Source organism: Anguilla anguilla, chromosome 3, assembly GCF_013347855.1.
Source record: "Anguilla anguilla isolate fAngAng1 chromosome 3, fAngAng1.pri, whole genome shotgun sequence".
Classification (NCBI taxonomy): domain Eukaryota; kingdom Metazoa; phylum Chordata; class Actinopteri; order Anguilliformes; family Anguillidae; genus Anguilla; species Anguilla anguilla.
This window is the reverse complement of record NC_049203.1, coordinates 29257634-29277884: the sequence shown is the minus strand read 5'-3', so window position 1 is coordinate 29277884 and position 20251 is coordinate 29257634. Positions and strand designations below refer to the sequence as shown.

General features: G+C 39.9%; 1 protein-coding gene across 3 annotated transcripts in view; it reads left to right on the top strand.

The window, feature by feature from the left end:
• Positions 1-20251, top strand: part of dcbld2 (discoidin, CUB and LCCL domain containing 2) — a 93324-nt gene that overhangs the window by 3537 nt on the left and 69536 nt on the right. The gene's annotated exons all lie outside the window — the stretch shown is intronic.

Genomic DNA, 20251 nt, shown 5'->3' with positions numbered 1-20251 from the left:
GATACATTAATATTAACCCCTTAGCGCACATGCCAAATCTGGCAAATCCTTGCCCATTTAGGGGGTACCATATTTAAAGCTCTATAACTCCAGATGTGAACACCACAGATACTTGAAAAATGGCTTAAATGAAGCAAGACATTTGTACCATTTACAATACTAGCTTAGATTACTTTATATTCATAATTTTGGAAGAAATAACGTGCCACAAATGCAGTTGTCTAGGCAAACAATCTAAAATGAATTTGCTCTTTTTTAGTTTGCAATGAAATACTAGGAGATTGCATACATACAGCAGGTTAAACTATACATGTCCTAGATCAAAAACCCCTTGACCACAAGTGCATCAAATCTTAGGGTGGATACGCAGAAATACTAAAGATCTATGAATCAAAAAGTAAGCAGTGTACCCAGTGTCTCCAAATCTATCCAGTATGTCTGAATTATGCATTGCTGTAAATCACAATCATGTATTTCGCTACAAATCAACTGTTTGACTGAAACTCACTGTTGCATCATTTTCAAATGGGAATTAGAAGCTTTCTGTCAGTACAGTGGCTTACAATATCAAGGGTTCCTGAAACATATCCAAAATCTCTACAAAAATGAATAAAATGCTTCTTGTCAATTATAAAGCATATACAAGGTGTGGCTATTACATAATGAGACTAATGCTGTAATTCAATTTTAATGAAGAAAACTTACATTTCAATTCCTTTCCCGTTCAATATATTCCCCTTCTGCAACTACACACTGCTGCATTCTGGTCTTCCACTGATCAAAGCGGTGCAGTAGGTCTTCTTCCGTTGGTTGTCTCGGAAGCTCCGTCGTTTACTTCTTCACTTCTGGAACAGACTCGAAACGGGTTCTCTTGAGTGCAGACTTGATTTTAAGGAGAAGTACTTGACCACCCTCCCTATTCACCTGATCTAGCACCGTGCGACTTTTTTCTTTTCCATAAAATCAAGTCTGCACTCAAGGGAACCCGTTTCGAGTCTGGAAGACCAGAATGCAGCAGTGTGTAGTTGAAGAATAACAAACAAATACAGTGATAAATTCAGTAATACAGTAATAAAATCCTATTGAAAAATTGACATATTAGATGGCCATTTCTCCTCAAAATCTAAAGGTCTCAAACCTTTGACATTTAATTATGATGAAGGGGTCCTGAAGTAGCACTGACTTGATTTGGGTGAAAAGTGAAAGTGTTTTCAAACAATCCCACCCCAAATATGTTATACAACACCGGCTGAGTGAAAAAAAGTAACATTTTGGACTGGAATATCTTCTGAAATTTTAAAGGTCTCAAAGTTTTGACTACTTGTTCATGACATCTTACCCCGTTTCTCTGAAATTTTACTGTAGCATCTTTGAATAATCCCGCTTCAAACCTTCCATGTAATCCAATGCAAGATAATATAAAAAGTAACATTTTGGACTGGAATATCTCCTGAAATTTTAAAGGTCTCAACGTTTTGACACTTTGTCATGAGCAATGGGGTCCTGGTCTACATCTTTCCTCATTTCTCAGAAATTTTACTGTAGTATCTTGGAATAATCCTGCTTTAAACATTCCATGTAATCAAATGTAAGATAATATTTAAAAAAGTTACATTTAAAAGTTAAAAAGTTAAACTCTCCAAAATTAAAAGGTCTCAAAGTTTTGACTCTTGTTTGTGATAAAAGGGGTCCTGTTCTATGTATGTTCTAAGATTTATTGTGGCATTTTCAAATAATCCCACTTCAAACCTTCAATGTAATCTAATGCAGGCTAATATAAAAAAGTGAAATTTTGATTTCTCCCCACAATTAAAATGTCTCAAACTTCTGACACTTGTTCATGACAGAAGGGGTCCTGATCTATGTTCTACCCTATTTCTGTGAAATTGTACAGTAGCGTTTTCAAATAATCCCATTCAAACCTTTATGTAATTCAGTACAGGCTCAGTAAGAAATCTGGTTTGGAATTTCTCTGTAAATTTAAAAGGTCTCAAGCTTTTAATACTTGTTCATGACAGAAGCAGTCCTGATCTACATCCTAGCCCAATTGTGTGGAGTTTTACTGTAGCATTTTCAAATAATCCCACTACAGTCTTTCTGTGCAAATCAATACAGCCTTATTGAAAAAAGTGGTCATTTGGATTGCAATTTCTTCTTAAAATTTTTATGTCTCAATTTTGACACTTGATTTTCACTGATGTCATTCTGTATGTCTGCCCCCAACTGTGATACAATTATTGTACTGTTTTCAAATAATCCCACTAGTTGTGATTCCACATGTCAGAGGAAGATTTGTCACGTACAACTTTGACATGTAGTCTGTCGGTGCCTGATTAACAAGTGGGGGTCACTAGACAGTGATGGAACTTGGCTCCCTAACCAAATGAGTGCTCCCTTATCCAGCCCGATCCAATTGCTAAAGGCTAATTTATGCTTCGGAGACAAAGTGTCGTACAACAAAGTGTCGGCCGACAGAACTTTGTCGCATGACGTTTTGCATTGTTACTATAGCAACCAGACGCCAAGGCCAGCAGAGGTTTGTTTACATTCCGCGAAAAATGGCAGCGCCACTAATGTTCCTTTGTTTTTTCATGGTCTTGGTAGTCGGCCCTTGCAGAATCGTAGATGTGAGGATATTTCCTCACCTCTTCGGCCAACTTCTCCTCAAACCCATCCATTTTGCTAGCTAGCTAGCTATGCAAAACCGTCTTCATTCATAAAAACAAGTACGTAGTAAACATGGCAACCTTTTTGCCTTCATTTCAGCCATCCAATCACAGTTGCACGACACTTATGACGGCGTCTGTAACCTTACAAAAATCAGCAGGTACATGACACCCGTCGCCGACCCTCTAAAAGTTTCGGCTTGACGTCAAAACTGTCGAATTTGCATCATTTTTGTGACATGTCGTACGGCACTTTGTCTCCGAAGCATAAATTAGCCTTAAGTGCACATCACCCTATGGAGGCCCTAAGACCACAGCAGGCAGTGACATGGTCCAGAAAGTCCTTTCAGTTTTGGGGAGAAATTTGAAAATTTCACTTTTTTGAGTGGAATTATTTGAAGACAGTACAGTTCTTCTGTACCTTCTGTCATGAACAAGTAACAAAAGTTTGTGACCTTTTAAATTTACAGAGAAGTTCCAAACCAAATCTTCACATTTCTCACTTAGACTGTGGGATTATCAACTTCACAGTATTGCAGCATGCTACAGTAAAATTTCACAGAAATGGGGTAGGATGTAGACCAGGGCCCCTGCTGTGTGTCAACTTTGAGACCTTTAAATTTTGTGGAGAAATTGCCATCCAATATGTCCATTTTCCAATTAGATTTGATTACTGTTTTTGTTTATATAGACAGTTTGGAGTTTTATTTGCATACAGTGCTGTGATATTTCATCCACACCATTTCAGATGTACATTAGCTCCTGTTCTGTCATACACACATGATGCAATGTTGAAACTAGAGTGTGGTTCGGGCCGGATATTTGCGTCCGAAACCGTACCAAGCCCGAGAGAATAGTACCCGACCCGACACGAGCCCGACGAGCATTCTGTATTTTGGTGTCCGAACCGAACCCGACGCAATTTAAAATATACATAGCTCACTGCCTAAAATCATAGATATTAAGTACATAAGTATGTAATGCTAGCTACGTTGCAAACAATGGAGTGTGTGGGGGAAAGACATGTCACTTTCCAACGCGCTGCTGGTGGCTGTAAACAGCAGACTCACTGATTCAGTTGCTAAGTAACCACCATCAGCAAACCATTCTAGCCTTGCTTAGCTAGCAAGCTGCTATCGACCAGGTAAAAACGTTAGCCAAATATTGTTGCTAACGTTAGCTAAACATGCCATAAGTATGTAATGCTAGTGCTAGCTACGTTCATTCGTAAGGAGAGAGAACGCTGTAGAGAGCCGTGTGGGGGAAAGCTGTCTGTCACTTTCCAGCGTGCTGCTGCTGGCTGTAAATAGCATCTCATAAAAAACACGTTTTCAACGTACAAAAATGCCAAGTTACTCAAAAGTATTGATATCAAAATTACGCCAAGTTACGGTACTACAAACAATATAGGCTATCTTGCCTCACCAAAATGACATAAGATGTATTTCAAAGCAGTGCTACCCAATATTTCCTCAATTCTTTCAAGTCACTTGGCCCTGTATTTTATAACCTCACCATTTAACAATATCTTGCAAACTTTGTGTCAGATGGAAGAGTCAAATATTTCGAATTGCCTCATGGAACACATTGAAATTAATGGACAAAACTGCTGCTGAGTAACTACAGGAAGCATATTTCTCCAGAAAACATGTTTGTACTTGCTTCTAAACTGAATTTGAGTACATGTGCAAGTTATTGTATATTTGCTACGTACAATAAATACTGCATGTAAAACACATATTGTACATACATACATAGAGAACTTCTTTATCCCCATGAGGACATTTCCCTCGCTGCATGTTACATTCACATTTACGAACACACACTTATACCAAGAAACATACTATCATTCACGCAACAGAAAGGCTGGGCAGCGAAATACATACATACCAATACAAATTGTACATATACATGCCTATTCAATCAATCTTGACTGTGAGAGAGCCATCCACACACATGTTTGGCCTGTCCATGTAGTGCATGCTTATACACACAGGGCCAAGTGACTTGAAAGAATTGAGGAAATATTGGGTAGCATTGCTTTGAAATACATCTTATGTCATTTCGGTGAGGCAAGATAGCCTATATTTGTAGTACCGTAACTTGGCGTAATTTTGATATCAATACTTTTGAGTAACTTGGCATTTTTGTACGTTGAAAACGTGTTTTTCATGAGATATCATTTCTTTTTGCAAAGCGTTTTATTATGAGAGTGAGAAATGCGAAGTGACCCTTTAAGAAACGGTTGTGGATTATGGCAATCCTTGTGTGAATTTGTAGTCTGGTGAGCATGTACTGTTTAGCAGTTTCGGTTTGCTATATATGTAAAACAGTGGCTGTGACAAAGGGTGCGGTGGCGTATAAGCGTAAAATGAAAGAACGCATATGAAAAGCATCAGAAACGCATATTAAATATGGCCAGTGTATGTACTCACGGATTTGACGTCCATCGAACGAGCCTTGACTGACAAAAGAATCAGCAAGCCCGTGGAATTATAACTCCCTAGGTCGCAACTTGTGTAGCCTTCTGTCCTGCTCCGTTGTCTGTTATTTCGTGGAGATGCACTTTTAGTGTCTGTAAGGTTTGTAAGGCATTTTGATAGGCTTATCTGCAGGTAGGAATCTTCTTTGCTGTTTTGCTAAAGTAGAACCGGAAAACATGATAGTGGAGAATAGGAGCAAGCGCATATGTCCCAGCAGGCTTTGCATATGAGAAAATAACAACAGTGTGAGAGAAATTAGGATGAAATTATGAAATTGCGTAGTTGAAACAATATGTTTTTAGCAGAATGGGCATGTAGGTGAAGGTTGACATGATCACGGAGTATAGTGCGAAGTAAATAGTGTGACCATGAGCGAGCTTATATTCCTTATCGAACGGTATATATAACAGTCGCCATAAAGCACTAGCTGTCGAGGTGGAGGGTTAAGTAACGTGTGAAATCTATTGCATTGCTGTGTTTTTTCATGTTCAGTACTAGTAGTTATAATTGAGTGAATCATGTTTTTAAATGTAATGTTTTAATGGGGAGTTGCAGAACGTACGTACGTAGTAGCCTAATTGTTTGTATGTGGCTAGATAGAGAACAGGGCGAGGTAACATGAATGTAGAAACGTGGCGTTTGCTGATAAGAAGGTTTTGTACAGTAGCCAAGTGAAGAAATGTAGTTAGTAGAAATGGCGCAGCTGTGAACTGGTGTAACTTTTTAATAAAAGGAATACATTTGCCGTCATGAAATGCATATGGGTGGCCATGAGTGAGTTTTGGTAAAGCAAATGTAAGCGTAAGAGAACGTTAGTGTAAAAGAGGAAATTATCTGCCTGAGGACGAGGCGGGATTCAATCCTTCAACCGGAGGTTTACCAGTCTGTGACTTTGTTAGTGCAGCACCATGACATAGCTATGCAATGCGTGAAATGTCATTAGCAAGCCTGTCCGTGGTTTTAAAGAAGAACACAGGCCAGTAAGCACAGAAGAGCTCCCGTTGAATCCATATGACTTTGCAATATTGTAGCCGGTTAATAACTGAACATGCAGACGGTATGTAATAATTCAGTGTATACGTTCGGTGAACGGCGGGTAGATATGGTGCAAAAGCAATAATTGAGAAGTAGTAGACAATTATTAGTGAGGGTAAAAGCAGGTTAAAGAAACGTGTCGCTAGCTGGGCTTGAACCTATAACCCCGTGTCCCCAAGACTGTAACCTTACCCACTAGGCCACAAGCAGATTAGCAATTTAAACCGGAAATGTTGAAGAGTGAGAAGGTATGGGCATTTTGCCTGTGTATGCGAGTTTTTGACTGGGTGGTGAAGTGGTGTAACTTTTTAATAAAAGGAATACATTTGCTGTGATGAAATGCATATGGGTGGCCGTGAGTGAGTTTTGGTAGAGAAAACATAAAAGCGTAAGGAAACGTTAGTGTAAACGAGGGAATTATCTGCCTGAGGGCGAGGCGGTATTCAATCCTTCAACCGGAGGTTTACCAGTCTGTGACTTTGTTAGTGCAGCACCATGACATAGCTATGCAATGGGTGAAATAGCATTAGCAAACCTGTCCGTGGTTTTAAAGGACACAGGCCAGTAAGCACAGAAGAGCTCCCGTTGAATCCATATGGCTTTGCAATATTGTAGCTGGTTAATAACTGAACGTACAGACGGTACGTCATAATGCATATGGCTTAGCAATATTGTAGCCGGTTAATAACTGAACGGTGAACGGCGGGTAGATATGGTGCAAAAGCAATAATTGATAAGTAGTAGAGAAATATCAGTGAGGGTCGAAGCAGGTTAAAGGAGTAACATGGTGATTGAACGTGACACTTCCCAGTTGTCTTTAGGCAACAACAAAACGAATGTCCATAATTTTTTTATTATTCAGTCATTTCAATGTACTTGAAAACGTATTTTTCTAAGCCTAAATTTCCCACTATAAAAGTTCACCCGAACCGTCTGAGCGTGGTAATGAGAACTGCCAGTTAGCTATGATTGACAGACCGTGCCCCGTTACCATTAGCTACCCCCATGTTAAGCGCTATTTTTGGGAGACTTTTCACAAGCTAGCTAACTTAGTAGTACATCAAGTATCGATAGATAGCTAAGATAAGGACGTTGACTTATATCCAATTATAATTTTTGCTATCTAGCTAGCCAAGTTAAGATGAAAGCAGAATTGTAAGGTCCTCATAAAAGCAAACTAGCTAGCTAACGTTATCGATGACAGCTTTTGAAAGCGAACTACCTAGTTAGCTAACGTTAGCTAGCTAGCTAGCTAGCTAAATGAATATAACCAGAAATAATCTAATAGTCCTTAAAAGGCACTCTAATTTAAGTGAACCTAACGTTAGTGAAATATTTGCATTGTCTTGCCCGTAAGCCAGCGGCGCAAACTATGGGTCTCGAGTTATCCATGGGTTTACGGGGCGTGGGAAGGGGAGTGGTTACTGTGTTCGTGAGGCACCAAGTTTTGAGAACTTTCTCAACCGGTTGAAAATAGGACGGTAAATTTAAAACGCATATTTCTCAAGAAATACAGAACGGACCTACTTAATACTTAACTTATTGTGTTTGTTCAATGCCTCTTGTGCAAATAGCACATAGAAGCGAGAAAGTGTGAAAATCAACATAGTACTCCTTGTTCCTAGCTGGGCTTGAACTACCCCGTGTCCCCAAGACTGTAACCTTGCCCACTAGGCCACAGGTGGACTAGCTGTTTAAACTGGAAATGTTTCAGACTAAAAAGGTATGGGTATTTTGCGTGTGTATGCGCGTTTTTGATTGGGTCGTGTAGATGAAGATTTGGCTGGTGTCAGTGAAATGTCCAATGGGGAGACACGTTGTTAGTGGGGAAGGCGGCAGGAAAAATAAGAATGAGAAGAAGAAGAAGAAGAAGAAAGAGGAGAAGCAGAAGAAGGAGAAAACGCGAAATCCCCTTAGTTTGGGGCTTTATTGTGTGGACATGTGAAGTTGTTTATGAAATGTGTCTGTTGAAATGGGGTCAGAATGTACAGAATTTAATGTTTTTAAGGGCTGAGTGTCTGTGGCTGTTGTGGTTATTTCTGTGGGGAACCCTGAAAAGTGCCAAACTCTCGGTGCTGTATAGGTATGGGGCATGCCCCCGCCAAGGCGTAACTTGGCGGGATGGCATACCTGCCATCCCAATTCACAACAGTTTGACTTGTGCCTGCTTCAGCGGTGCACCCTCGGTCCAGATGATGCTGTAGGGACGAATTTCCTGTCTTTTTGCTGTCATATTTCATTACAACGCTGCATGTTTTGCATTTAACAAAACCAATGGGTTGTTTTGCTTCCACAGTTACAACCAAGTGGAAGTGTTTCCATACGGGTGATTAGCCATGGTTTTCGGTAATAATTAGCTCTCCCGATGAGAGCTTTTGCTTGACTTCATCCATGGTCAAACGCTTTTTTTGTCTTTTTCGCCAAAAACATGCGCAGCAGAGGTAGTGACACAGATTCAACAAAACACACACCCACGTCGCACGCACAGGAAGGCAGCAGCACAGGCAAGATATCAAGTCATTTTATTGAATTAAATAAGCCATGCAATTCAAATTAATCTTAAAATAATTTAAATATATATAGCTTAAACATGAATACAATCATAACCGAACTCGACCGAGTCCGAGCGTTAACAGTAAATATTCAGTCCGACCTGACCCAAACCCGTCGGGTCCCGTCAGGCCCCGGGTCGAGTATCCACACTTTAGTTGAGACTATTAGATTTTGAGGAGAAAATAAAATGCGTGACACCTGGGTATCTGATCCTTCCATATTACAGCCTTAAAAAGACAGGTGAAGTGAACGTAACATAATTATAATAATTTTCACATGACCACCATTGTTCAATTTCTCTCTTGAACCGTCTCTCACTTTTAGAAGCAAAGGAAGACTGCGAAACCATCCAATCATATAATATATAAGGTGGACCGGAATTTTCGAATAGGGAGCTGCGAATTAGGAGCCAGCATCAGTGTTGTGCATTTTATTCAGCGTATAGATCTAAATCTCATAAAAAACACGCTTTCAGCGTACAAAAATGCCAAGTTACACACAAAGCACTGTCTATAACTCATTCATTCAAACAGGCTAAATCTAGGCCTGCCATTAAAAGTATTGATAAAAAAATGATGCCAAGTTACTGTACTACAGACAGTTTAGGCTATCTTGCCTCACCAAAATTAAAGAAGCTGTATTCCAAAGCAATGCTGCCAGGTGTTTTCTAAATTGTTTCAAGTCACTTGGCCCTGTGTGTATAAGCATATAGTAGCCTACATGAGCAGGCCAAACATATGTCTGGGTAGGTTTGTATGAGTCAAGATTGATTGAATAGGCCTGAATATGTAAAATTTGTATCGGTATGTATGTGTTTAGCTGCCCAGTCTTTCTGTTGCATGAGTGTATGTTTCTTGGTATAAATGTCTGTTCGTAAATGTGAATGTTACATGCTGCAAGGGAAATGTCCCCATGGGGATAATGAAGTATTGTATGTATGTATGTATGATATTTATTTGACTGTATTTATTGTATGTAGCAAATATACAAGAACTTGTAGGCCTACATTTAGTAAAATTAATTTGACAACCACGTATAAAGATATGTTTTCTGGAGTATGCATTCTGTAGGTATTCACCAGCAGTTTGTTCATTCATTTAAATGTCTTGCATGAGACAATTTGAGGTATTTCACACTTTGATGTGACAAATTTTGAATGACATTGTAAGATCATAAGATTAACAAGCGCGAATCCACAATAGCTGCGACCGCACACGCGCATGCATCCATGTGTGCATGCATCCATGCACACACCCTCACACAAACACGTGACCTCTTCTTTGGCTCGTGACTAACCTTTCCACAAAATCTTGTGCAAATCTGTGAATCCATTCGGGAGGTATGCGCCTTTTTGTGATTGGCCACCCCCATCGCCACGCCCCCTCTTGGTCAATTGGCCTGAAAGTTACTCAGCTCTACCTTCCATCATGACCAACCTCCTTGCCAAATTTCAGCCTCCTGGGGCTAAAACTGTGGTCACTACGGGGTGGGACACTTTTGTGGACCAACCGACCGACCGACAGACAGAGCTATAGGGCTCAACAGTGACCGCCCACTTTTTGAACGGCCCCGGTTCCGGAAGTGAATTTCCCATTAATTTACTCCATTTACGTTTCAGAAAAGCCTTATATAAAGAGTTTTAAGCCTGGAACAAAGCCAACAAACTACCAGATGAATCGTGACCATAAAACATTTGATTCGGAGCAAAAAAAAATTGGAAAACGGAAAAAAAAGGCAAAGGTACGAGACTGTGTACATGATTATTTTAAGAATGAAGGAACTACTCATCCCACAAACCATTGGGAATGATACCTTTCCAACGACTTCCAACCTAATGGTAGTTTAGCTCGCTTCTTCTTGAATTATTATAGTGTCATTAATATAATTTATATTGTTAATAATAGTGTTGTAATGTATTCCGTTTAAATAAACGTTTTGCTACGTTTTGTCGGGGCTGAACGCGCCACGTTTCTAACCGATGGAGACTATTTCACGCTTTTCATAGAAAGTTCATAGTTCAATGGCTGCCACCTGAACATCTCAGTGGTAACAGCGAGCTCCACCAATCAGAGACGTCGCTGTTACACTTTAGGATTGCGGGTAGTGTAGTGCTTCTCCATGACATCGCAAATAAAACATGTTTTTCTTAAAACAAGGTTGATATCATACGGACTTCTACAGGAGCATATACCATCGTTTCACAATCTGATAGCTCGTGGTAAGTCTACCTTGGATGGTTACGACATTATGGCTAATAATCAAAATCCTCAATTCAGAATATGAATGGGATTTTCACTTCCGGAACCTCACTGTTGAGCTCTGAGCTGCAGTCGCAGCTAATAAAAAAACACTGTGCTTTGGAATACAGCTTCTTTAATTTCGGTTAGGCAAGATAGCCTATATTGTTTGTAGTACAGTAACTTGGTGTCATTTTGATATCCATACTTTTAATGGCAGGCCTACATTTAGCCAGTGTGAATGAATGAGTTGTAGACAGTGCCTTGTGTGTGTGAGTAACTTGGCATTTTTGTACGTTGAAAACGTTTTTTATGAGATATCATTTCTTTTTGCAATGTGTTTGTTATGAGAAAGTGAGAACAGTAATGCATATAAATGTAGACGGAGAGAAGTATGCGTACACATACATACATGCAAACACGCATACAGTGTAGGCAGTGCCGGATGTAAACTGGTTTGTTTGGGAGGCAGAGCGAGATTTTGGGGGGGCCAAGTTGAGGACATGATTCGTGATGAACAGCAGAGCGGACCTGGGTGTAAAAATGCGAAGTAACCCTTTAAGAAATTGTTGTAGATTATGGCTATCCTTGTGTGAATTTGTACAGTCTGATGAACGTGTACCGTTTAGCACTTTCACTTTGCTATATATGTAAAACAATGGCTGTGACTAAGGGTGCGAGGACGTAAGTAAAAAAGAAGCATGCACCATTAGAAAATGAACAGAAATGTCCCTAGTGTATGTACTCACTAATCTGACGGCCATCCATTGAGCCTTCATTGAAAAAATTATCAGGAAGCTCATAGAATTTGAGCTCCATAGATCGCAACTTGTGTACCCTTCTGTCCTGATCCGTTTTTTATTTCATCGAGATGCACTTTCAGTGTTTGTAAGGTTTATAAGGCATTTTGATACTGTTAGCTGTAGGTAGGAGTACTCTTCACTGTTTTGCTTAGCTAGACAGTGGAAAATAGCAGCACACGCATATGTCCCAGCAATCTTTGCATATTTGAAAATAACAATAGTACGAGAGAAATGAGGACAAATGATAAAATTGAGTAGTTGAAACAATATGTTGCTAGCAGAATGGGCATGTAGGTGAAGTCGGACATGATCACAGACTATAGTGTAAAGAAAATAAAGTGACCATGAGTGAGATGAGTTTCCTTATTGAATGGTATATAAAACAGACGGTATTACTAGTTACTCGTTGAATTAGTTGTTGAAGCAATGCATGAAATTGCGCAGCGAAACTGTAGTGAAAATGTACTTTTCTGACGTTCAGTACTAGTAGCCTAGTTATAATTATGAATGAGTCATGTTTGTGTAAAAACATGTAATGTTTTAATGGGGTGTTGCAGGCAGTTCATACGTAGTAATTGTTTGTATGTGGGTGGATAGAGAACAGGGCGAGGTAACATGAATGCAGAAACGTGGCATTTGCTGCTAAGAACATTTTCTACAGTAGTCAAGTGAAGAATTGTAGTTAGTACAAACGCCACAGTGGTCAGCTGGTGTAACTTCAGGCTGTGACTGACTTTTGGTAAAACATCTACATTGAAGATTCAGATATTTTGATAAGTGTAAAAAGCAATAGTTCAAAAGCAATAGACAATTATTAGTTAGCAATATACGTGTAAGAAAATGTTAGTTTAAGATATGAAAAGATCTGCCTGAGGGTGAGGCGGGATTTGAACGTCAATAACATTGGCAGTGTGCCACTGTCAAGTAGCTGTCTAAAAGTGTGAATTTTCTTGGTCAAAGGTGTCCATAGTTTTAAAGAAGAAGACAGGTCAGTTAGCACAGCTGAGATCAGGTTGTATCCATATGGCCTGGCAATATTGTAGGAGGTCAACTGAATGTGTAGATGGTATGTGATGATGCAGTCTTTACGTTCGGTGAACGGCAGGTAGATGTGGTGCAAAAGCAATAGTTGAGAAATAAAAGACAATTATTAGTGAGCAAATAAGCATGTATAAGAAATGTGCTGCAGGTGGGGTTTGAACCTGTGACTCAACGATCTGTAGACCATGACGTTACCACTGAGCCACGAACTGACTAGGTGTAGAGACTGGCAGTTTTCTTGGGTAAAAAGATGTCCATTTTGCATTTGTGTGTGCATTATGTGACATTTTGATTGGCTGGTGTGTGTAAAATGACCAATGGGGAGACATTTTTTGTGGGCTCGGAGGCTGGAAAATGAAGAAGGAGGAGAAGAAGCAACATCCCCTTAGTTTGGGGCTTTATTGTGTGGACATGTGAAGTTGTTCATAAATTTTGTCTGTTGAAATGGAGTCAGAATGTACCAAAATTAATGTTTTTAAAGGCTGAGGGTCTGTGGCTTTTGCGGTTATTTGTGTGGGGAACCCTGAGAAGTTCCAAACTCTCGGTGCCGTATAGGTCTGGGGCATGCCCCGCCAAGGCGTAACTTGGCTTGATGGCAGACCTGCCATCCCAATAAATGGAAACCCGGATCAGCGCTGGCAGCGGCGTCACTAGGGGGGTGTGGGGGGTGTGGACTGCACCACGTGACACCATCAGAGCAGAGTGACACCGAAATGACTGGCAGTAAATTTTTTGTGCAGTGTTAATTTCTCTGATGCAGTTTACTGCCGGTTGATTTAATTAACGGTATTAATGTGATGAGAAGCGCTTTGTCGTTTGAATGCATAACACGCAACTCCTTGTGCCCATACCCCCCCGTCCCCCGTCCACAACATTGGGTGACACCAACGGTCAACCGCACCAGGAGTCACCAACCCTAGTGACGCCACTGAGCGTTGGTCAGCCCAGTAGTTGAAGTCCCGTGCTGTGGTCACATGCACTACTCAGGACACACATTTCAGGACATTTTCGTTATTTTTGTTCTGTGTGTAGAATGCAGAGTTGAAACCTGTAGTCTGTGCTGATTTGTTGTTCATGTGGTTCTGATGAGTGTCTTATAAAAAAAAGAAAACATCGATCTCTTCAATAGTGCAATTCGCATTCTATAGTGCAAATGGCGGGCTGTTCGTTTATGAAAATAGTGGCGAGTTCACAACTTTGTAAATTAGTCATCTTGTGCAGCAAACAAAAAAGGTAAGGCCTAAAATAGAATGAAGTGCTGTAAGACCTCCAACAAAAAAAACGCTAATAGACAATATTCCTGAATTCTGTAGCCGTAACATGAACAACATAGCCTATATGCAATTACCAAATATACCTAAGCATATTTGTTAAGGAATATGAGCATGTCTGTGTGCTCTGGGATAATTCTGGTGCGCAGTTTGCTGAAGTTGGATTGGCTGCTGAGAGGACGCGCGCCGATAGAACCGATGTTCCAGGAATGGACAAAAGCATTTTGCTAAGGCTGCCTGTCCAGGGAACCGTGAGTCGTTAACTTTCCACAGGTCAAGGGGTTTTGTGTCTATCGACGGAGAAACGTTTTCCTAATCTAAAATCTAATCACCAGCAGTAAGTTATTCATTAAAATGATATATTGAAATGTAACTGTTTAACCAATAAGATTAATCGATCAGGATTCTTATTAACAACTAACAGTTAATCAATTAACTCTTAACATCCCTAGTAGGAATCATATTGTTTTTGCTAGTATTTTTATTATTTTTCCAGGTAACACCAAATTTAGATGGTGGGTTGAGGAGGGTGCAGTCACCTCAGACACAAGTAATGACCGTGTCCACTGTTACATCATCTTGCTTTGTGGGGTCTCTGCATGCCTGTGTCTGGGTCCTGCATGTGAATCTGATTGAGGGTCTGATGATTTAATTGCTGATTACACTCACCTGTGTTCACTGGATGGCTCAAGTGGATAAAGCTTGAAGATTGCAGACCTGAACTCCTTTGACACTCCTTTTTGAGACTCCATTTAGGTTCCTAAGCTATGCTTGCTTGTAGTTAAAAATTTTTTCAGCTGTCACGTTTTGCAGCATGGTTTGTTTTCAGTTTGTTTCGCATTAGTGTATTTTTCTGTTGTAAGTTGCAGACAGGGTTCGAGTTATAACCTGAGTGTCGTGGGGGTCTCTAAAATAACTAATGTTAGGGGCGGAGATAAATAAATAAATAATAGCCCAACGGAGTCCGTAGCAGCAAAGCTAGTGCTAGCTGTCATGCTAGCAGGTGAATTCCTGTTGTCTAAAGCAGTTTTTTGTTTCTTTGTGAAAAAACCAAAACTAGCCAGGCTTGTAGACCCTGTCGGCAGCAGCGGCCTTTTTTTCAGCGGCATGGTAGCTAGTCTATACTACTACTTTCTATTCAGTATATTATAAAGATAATGTTGGCTGATACACAGGGTGTAAAATTAACTTTTTTATGCACTAGCCACTGTGTCTGGTAGATTCTCAACTTCTACCAGCCACTCACCTTTTTTACCAGCCACTTTTTAAAAATCAATATTAAACCATCGGCGACTGAGCTGAAAATTGGTGTGGCGCAAAACTTTCCTTAAACCCCTTCGCGCAAGCCCCCTAGTCGTTGGCACGCCGGCGTGCCAAGATTACTGAACTCAGACATTCAGTGCTACTGCAACCAAAGTACGAGTTAAAAACAGAAACGCGTTGTTTTAGTTTCATAAGTAGACGATACACGACAACTCTGCCGAATATGGAGTTTCACAGCGCCACCATTGTCGCTCTGGTCGTTCATTTTACACGCCCCCCTCCCTGCAGTCTCATCTACAACTACACCCCCCACCCATGACATAATGGACAATATTGTCTATCTTGGCATTCATAAAAATATTCTTTCACCACTAAAAAATTGTGTTCCGTCATAGCAACAAGATAAACCCAACAATAGCCCTGAAATATGCCAATACAGCAGTGAAAACGCTGCTCACTGAATAACAAAATAAACAAGAAAAAGTTTTTAAAAATGATACCATGTCATTCTACAGTCAATATCTGGGACTAAATATTGAATAAATATACAACCTTACTGTTGGTTTTACACGTAGAGATATCCCTTTTGAGACTGAGTGGTCATACATTGTCTTGGACAATCCGTTTGTGAAATATACGCGCATTTGAGATGCCTGGGTACCTCCCGAAATAGCTGTGCGTAATACCACACGTGCTGTTTACGGCGTTGTCACCCTTTTTTGTACAGTCTGGCATGATTGATAATTAATTTATTCAGTAGGCGAGAGTATACGCTTTCTAACGATGTATAACATGTCTAATTTTGCTTTTGGAATAGCGTTTTTTAGGTCAGCGTAACTGAAAATATTCTTATCACCGCTTTCACTCACACATTCACTCTGTGGTAGCAGTAAAAGACGTTGCTCCTAACGAAACGTGGTCAACGATTTTTCATAATTTCTTTGAAAATTATTATTGAGGAATTCTGGGCATAGCTAAGCCACATGTTTGCTGATAGACCTAGCGGGCATCGTTTTCTGTAGCAAAACAGAAGCAAATAGAACAGTATCATTTATTTATTTATTCTCTGTCTTCATCTACTGAACATAAGATTTCATCATTGCTATGTAAGTATTACTGCTCAAAATACGTCGGTTATATACGTTATTTTTGAAATTGAGTGTCTTTAAATAGGTTAGTGGTATTATATAATGTGGATATTTCACACCGTAATGTAAGCGTTAGTTAGGAGTGTAATAGTTTTTGTGAAGCATGCAACAGTGATTGGAGAGTGTTGGAACATTGCCAAAACGTGGTGGACGGTTGAAAATTGTTTTCATGTCATCCCATCCCCATACAAGAAAACATACGAGAGTACAGAGTATAGAAATACATACAAAAGTTAGGCTAATTATTACACATTTAGGTACTGTACAGCATTGTTTGACAATATTTTTGCATTATGTTTAAATATGATATCAATGTTTCATCTTAAACCTTCATAAGGGGCTCATTTATATGCTTTACAATGGACAAAAAAGCATTATATTCATTATTGGATATGTTTCTGGACCTCTAGCTATTTTAGACCACTGTACTGATGAAAGCTTGTAATTCCCACTTGAAAATGATGCAATAATGAGTTTCTTGAGTAAAAACAGTTGATCTATAGTGAAATATGTGAATATGTTGTGATTTACAGCAATGCATAATTCAGACATTTTGGGTAGATTTGGGGACGATGGGTAACTTGGTGGTGAAATGCAGCCATACTGTCATTCACAAGAGAATATGGTGCATTTAGGCCTAGTTCTTTAGGAAAACATGTTTCTTTTAGCCTATTTATCTCGTTAACATAAATAATACTCATTACATTGAAAAAGGCATTATTTGTGATTAAAATAATGGTTGTTGGTAATGTATTAGGGACCCCCACAGATGTAGGATTTTACTGCCTTCATGGGAGCTCAGACCCCTCCTTATGGGAGCTCACATAACTTGGTGTTTTTAACACCTTTTGGAGATGGTGTTAAGGAATGTATTTGCCGCAAAAGACTTTTGATTTGCCTCCGCTCTGGCAGGTCTACGGTCTACTGTCAACCTACGTGTCGGTAATGTGTTTTGTATGTCTTATTTTTTGTAATAAATTGTTTAGCTTTGTCATATGTTTATCTTGATTTCTTTTTTGGTTCGTGGCATTGGTTTGTGTTGCTGTCCATTATGGTCCCTGGTAATTTGAACTCAGCTAGACATTTTGGACATAACATAATTGGGCACTTGTCCGGGATATGAATATTCATGAGGAGGTGTGGCATTTTTTCTGTTTTGCCCCTTGTTTGTAAAATCTGTTTTTGGGTCTTTGAATGGATTCATTTTGCAGTAGTCTGGAAAATGGGCTTTGTTGCTTTCTTTTTATGGATCGCTTTGCTACGTCCATGAGTTGGACTTGGTTTACTTTCCATTAAGGGCTCACTTTGTCCATGACCAGGGCTTTGTTCATTTTCCAGTTAAGGCTAGTTTTTGTCTTGTCCATAATTTAGACTTTGTCATTTAAGGCCCACTATTGCGCATTCATAAATTGGTCTGTGCTGGTCTACCATTAAAGGCTTGCTATGTTCCATCCGAGATCTGGACTTTGTTCGCTTGCCATTGAAGCTTGTTTTGTCCTGTACATGATCTGGATTTTTTTTCCAGTCATTAATGGCTTGTTAAGTGTATGACCTGGATTTTGCTGTGCTGGCATTTTAGTCACCATGACCACTGAGGAGTTGCCTACTGAGGCTCCGGGATGAGTCGCACACAAAGACTCACCCTGAGTGACACAAAGTCTCTCCCTGGGTGACGCACATTCTCCATGCAGGAATATTATTGGAATTATGCATGCAGGGGAGGAAAAGGAAATTGTGATTGGTAAGGACCAGTCAAGGGAAAGGTAGAATCCACATACAGATTAAAATGCTGGAGCCTCAAATGCACCCAAATTAACTTTAAAAAAAAAAAAAAAAAAAAAAAAAAAACTTTCACAGGCATAATCCTTGTAGATTATAAAATTTGGTGGCAAGAAAAAAGACTCCAGAGAATTTTGTGTGAAGAACTGTCTTTACTGAAATTTAGAGTAGTTTGGAATTTTGGACTACTGGGTGACAAAGACTGGAGTGGTGTGTTTGTGATATTTTGCATGGTCTCCGCAGTCGAGCATTGGCCAGGCATATAGAAATCTTGCAGGTCACTGACCCATGGCAGGAGCCAGAGTGAGTGGGTGCAGGGTGGAGGAGGAAGGGCACTGTTTTTTTTTGTGGTGCATATCAACTGTTGCCAAGGATCCTCTCGCTAGTACTGGAGTTCCACACAAAGCCCCATCCTTCCCCCTAAAGAATTTGTTGTTGTAATGGTTCTGGTGTTTGCTGAAATGTCAGAAAATGTGTACTTGAAACATGTGACTCAGATGCCCAGAAGATTTTTTCATAATCACAGCAATGACTCTACAGATGGCTGGAATGGGGAAGGTTTCATTTTTCTATCACAATATACAGGATTATTGGAGTGTTTTATATCTACAAACCCAAATCAGTAAGAGTTGGGACGGTACGTTAAATTAAAATTTAACGTACTAAAACTGAAAACAGTGATTTGTAAATTATCTTTGACATGTATTACATTGAAAACAATACAACAGCACACTATTTGATGTTTTACCTCATGAATTTTATAGTTTTTTCAAAATAAACACTTATTTTAATTTTTATTCTTGCAACATAGCCTATTTCAAAAGAAGTTGGGACAGTAAAGCATTTACCACTTTGTAATGTTGCCATTCCTTTTCACAACACTTAAAAGATGTTTAGGGACTGAAGACACTAAATGATGAAGCTTTTCAGGTGTAATTTTGTCCCATTCGTCCCGCAAACAAGTCTTAAGGTGTGCAACAGTACGGGGTCTTTGTTGTCACATTTTGCGTTTCAAAATGCGCCACGCATTCTCTATTGGGGACCGGTTGGGACTGCAGGCAGGCCAGTCCAGCACCCACACCCTATTCTTCCGCAGCTATGCCTTTGTAATGTGTGCAGAATGTGGTTTTGCATTGTCTTGTTGAAATATGCATGGGCCCTGGAAAAGATGTCATCTTGAAGGCAGCATATGTTGCTCCAAAACCTCTATGTACTTTTTGGCATTAATGGTGCCATCACAGAAGTGTAAGTTACCTTTGCCAAGGGCACTGACACAACCCCATACCATGACAGACCCTGGCTTTTGGACTTGTTGCTGGTAAGAGTTTGGATGGTCCTTTTCGTCTTTGTCTGACCACAATACACGTTTCCACTGTGTGATGGTCCATCCCAGATGCCTCTGAGCCCAGAGAAGTCGACGGTGCTTCTGGACATGGTTAACATAAGGGTTCCTTTTGGCACAGTAAAGTTTTAACTGGCATTTGTGGATGTAACTATGTATTGTAGTGCTTGACAGAGGTTTGCCAAAGTAATCCTGAGCCCATGTGGTTATATCGCTTATAGATGAATGACGGTTCTTGATGCAGTGCCGTCTGAGGGATCGGAGAGCACAGTTAGTCAGCTTAGGCTTGCGCCCTTGTCTTTTACGCACTGAAATTCCTCCAGATTCCTTGAATCTTTAAATTATGTTATGCACCATAGAGGGTGAAATAGCCAAATCCCTTCCTATCTTTCTTTGAGGAACATTGTTTTTAAACATTTCAATTATTTTCTCACGCATTTGTTGGCAAACTGACGATCCTCGGCCCATCTTTGCTCCTAAAGGACCAGGCCTTTCCTGGACGCTGCTTTTGTACCAAATCATGTTTATAATCACCTGTTGACATCACCTGTTTGAAAGCACATCATTATTTAATTATTTTACCTCATTACTAGCCCTAAATTCCCCCCGTCCCAACTTTTTTTGGAATGT